Genomic DNA, 4,076 nt, shown 5'->3' with positions numbered 1-4,076 from the left:
AAAAAACTGACAGACATTTTGACATTAAGCGTCATTGCTGCCAACATAAGTAACCGAATAGGGATGCCCAGAAAAAATACTTTATCATACATATCGATATTTAAACAAGTACATGATGACCTTTATTGAAACATTTGATGATTTATGATTAGTAGATCTACTTTTATTTCATGGTTTCCATAAGGATTCCAGTCATTTTAGAAATTAGGTTTTATGACACCGCGCTATCAGACCTCAAACTATATTATCTTACTCAACAAAATATTGATTTACCTACAGATCCATGCTCGTTTCAATCGACAAACGTTTGAACTATTTATTTATTTAAACTTTAATGCCAAAATAAATTTGTACATAAGGCGAACTTAATGCACTAAAGCATTCTCGACCAGTTTACCTTTGGGTTGAGCAGAAAAGAAATTTGTTTGAACTATTGTCAAACTTTTATTTAGTTTAGTTTCAATCAAGTACTTTGATTGGCAATGCTAATAATAATAATATGCTACATGATTTTAAAGAATCGATATCGACAAAATTCTTTCGTAAGATTCTGTCACATCCCTTTTTTTTGTCTTAATGTTGGCAATATGACATCTGTCATTCTTTTTTCTTAAATTGCAGCTCAGCCTGGAATCAATTGGCCATAAACAACGCCATCTATTTATCATTTTATCAAAACTAGTAGCATTTAATATCAACAAAACTTTGGTTTTTGATACTAGATGGCAGTAATTAGTAAAATCATTAAGTTGACTGACTTGAACAAACACTATCATCACAGCCATCATAGTGTATGTTGCAACAACACTCAGCTCGTAAATAATTTATGTTATTGTGCACTTTGCAGTAGGTAGTTTGCGATTGATACCTAATATTGTTTGATCTTTCAGAAATTAAGCGTTACATCTAATAAAATTATTCGTTCGTTTGTTTGTTTCAGCCAAATGACGTCGACTGCTGGACAAAGGCATCAAAGGATTTCCACAACGCAAACGACCGAATCGAATGATCGAATAAGTAAATTAATTTTGGACCTTTAAGTAATGTAACACCTTTTATCAAATCGGATTCAAATTCCAGCATGGATTGGCCGAATTTCAATAATTGAAGTAAATCCATAACAACTAATAATTAATTTACTACCTAGTAGGTAATTAACTAATTAGCTACATTTTTCAAATGAAATTATACCTAAATGCTGAGTTGCACACACAACTTTGACGGTAATTATAACGTAATCCGATGTATTTTGTATGGAATTTGACAAATTTTTGACGTTTGTTAAAGTTAAAGTAAGATGGTGCAACCCAGCCTAAGATTCCAGCCAGTTTAGCCAAGCATAAATACATTTTCAGAGAGTTTTCTGATAGGTAAGGATCTAGTTAGTTTATCGTAATCTCTTCCCGTGGAAAGGCAATTTTAAACGAGGACATCAGGCAGTGCCGTATTATCCATAAGGCACTTTAGGCCAGTGCCTAGGGGCCCACTATGGCCAGGGGCCCACTATGACCAAGGGCCCAGCACTCCCGATAAAAAAATTAAAAAAAAATTGTTAAAGATTATTTTTATGCAACAAAACTCAAACCACCTCAAAACTTCGCCTTATTTTGGTTTACACATTCAATCGTCATATTTCGATATAGTGGAACCTGATTCATTCCACTATACTCTAGGCACTTCGACATCACAGAGTGCCTCAGTACCTTTGAGCGCTGCTGGCCGATTACTCACGGAACCGCGAAGTCCTGTATGTTAACAGAGACGGCCAGCTCAAACGGCACGGCGTAGCCCGCGGGATTCCGCAGGGTTCGGTGCTCGGTCCACTTGTGGAACCTAGGCTTCAACTGGCTCCTGCGGGGCGTCCTACTCGCGGGCATGAGTGTCATATGCTATGCGGATGACACTCTGGTCACTGCCCGGGGAAGACATTTGGGGCCGCGGCACGGCTGGCGTCGGCGGGCGGCACATTAGTCGCTCGCAGAATACGTTGCCTCGGCCTGAAAGTCGCGCTGGAGAAAATTGAGGCCCTCTTCTTTCCGGGGCCTCGCCAGCGCGCCCCTCCCGACGCGTTGAGGACGTTAGGATTGACGTCAAAAGCCATATGAAATATCTGGGCCTCACGCTTGACGGGAGGTGGCATTTTAGCCCGCACTTCAACGGGCTAGCGCCACGCTTTCTCAAGGCAGCCGGCGCACTGAGTTGGCTTCTCCCGAATTTGGGAGGGCCACAAACGAGGTGTCGTCGACTTTATGCCGGCGTTCTGAGGAGCATGGCGCTGTATGGCGCTCCAATCTGCGAGAGAGCACTTAATAAGAGAGAGAATGCTGCCCTTCTGCGCAGACCCCAGCGGGCCTAGGGCTTGCAATATCGGATAGTTTTCAACTCCGGAACTGATTTCAGATATTGGGCACTCAACTCCGGAATTCCGGTTCTAGTTCCGGAGTTGGTTAAAAAAAGAAAGCGCCTCCAGACAAACACGTATACGTATGTGGCCTCCACTTCAGAACCTTGCTGTTCTACGTACTACTATGTGTCCTTTCGATTGCCACTTTAGCTTGATAATCCGATCGCTATAATAATAATGTCAGGCGACTTTAGTTTGTTTACGAATCTCCTGATTTCTGGTTCGATCTCGAAAAGAAACACCAAGCATAGCACTCTCCATACCATGGTGTGCAATTTTGCAGCTTATTATAAGGCCTATAGTAAGGCCACGTTTCAGAACCGTATGTAATCTACTGGTAACACACACTGATTGTAGACTTTCGTCTTTAGGCACTGAGGTGTTTTGGTCGAAAAGATGTTATGTAGTTTCCCAAATGCTGCCCAGCCGAGTTGAATTTGACGTATTATTACATCTCCTTGCCTCACAGCTCGCTGCAGAGGAATTGCCCTCGTGCTCAGCCAGGCATAGACCTTCTCATAGTCTAAGAACGCCAGGCATATAAGTAAGTGAAACTTTTCGATAACCGGCTTCCTCGAGAGGCATCGAACCTACGCGCGAGACTATTCGTGATGGCTCTCAAAAACAGCTTGTAGACATGACACAGAGCCAGAACCCAGATGTGTTTGTGATTCCTTAATAAGGCTTTTACCCCTTTCTTGAAGAAAAACACCACCAAGTCTTGTTCCGTGCCTCTGGCATTATTGCCTGGAGTAAGACGGAGTTACAGTCTCTGAAGGACTTTCAGTATCGGCTTTTCACCCGCCGCGTTCAGAAGCTCCGAGGTTATTCCGTCATCACCCGGTGCCTTGTTGTTCTTTAGCAGTTTGAGAGCCATCCTAATCTCGTAAGGGCTGATGTCCGGGATATCTTCGGTATAGTGTCGAGTTAGCTGAGCTCTTGGAACTGTCCTGTGGCTGAGCTATTAACAGGTTTGGTGACCGAGGTATAATACAGGATGTTGATTTCAATCCTCGCCATATTTATTTAGATGATCTATTATGACTTATATAAACGCATTATCCACCAAAAAAATTACAAACTAAAGTGGAATTTTTAGCGAATATTTTCCGTGCGAAATTAACTGTACTGTGGCTCGGATTACTGCAATAGTTTTCATTTGCGGCACCATTGAGCTACGCGGATCGCTCGCTTATCATGTCGGATAACCTACTGAAGGAAGCAACGTAAAGTAGGTAGTGTAAATAGGTATTTTTCTTTGAATAACTAAAGTTAAAGTTCGTTTAAAAAAAATTTCCAAGTCAATTTTTTTACTGATTCGTGATCAGAATAAGCTACTTAATCAACTCCCTAAATATGGCGAGTATTGAAATCAACACCCTGTATAGCTGTCCATAAAAACTTTTCGATATCGCCCAGAACCCTCAGCTTTTGTTGAATTTACACTATCATCCGCTGTCTTCAGCTGGCTTCGCCCATTAGAGTTGTATCTAGCGAACATTAATTGGAGCTTTGGTTTCGCTCTATTGCCTCTTTAATATTACATAATATTAGTAATAAAGTTGCGAATACATAATCTCAAGGATTTTGATAATTAAACGTTTTGAAAACTTAAAATAATTTATGAAAAAATTCCAAGTCTGGCGCAGGTGCTGACCAGGCATGGCTGCTT

This window comes from Ostrinia nubilalis, chromosome 12, assembly GCF_963855985.1.
Source record: "Ostrinia nubilalis chromosome 12, ilOstNubi1.1, whole genome shotgun sequence".
Lineage (NCBI taxonomy): Eukaryota > Metazoa > Arthropoda > Insecta > Lepidoptera > Crambidae > Ostrinia > Ostrinia nubilalis.
The sequence above is the reverse complement of the archived record's forward strand: the minus strand, read 5'-3'. Positions refer to the sequence as shown.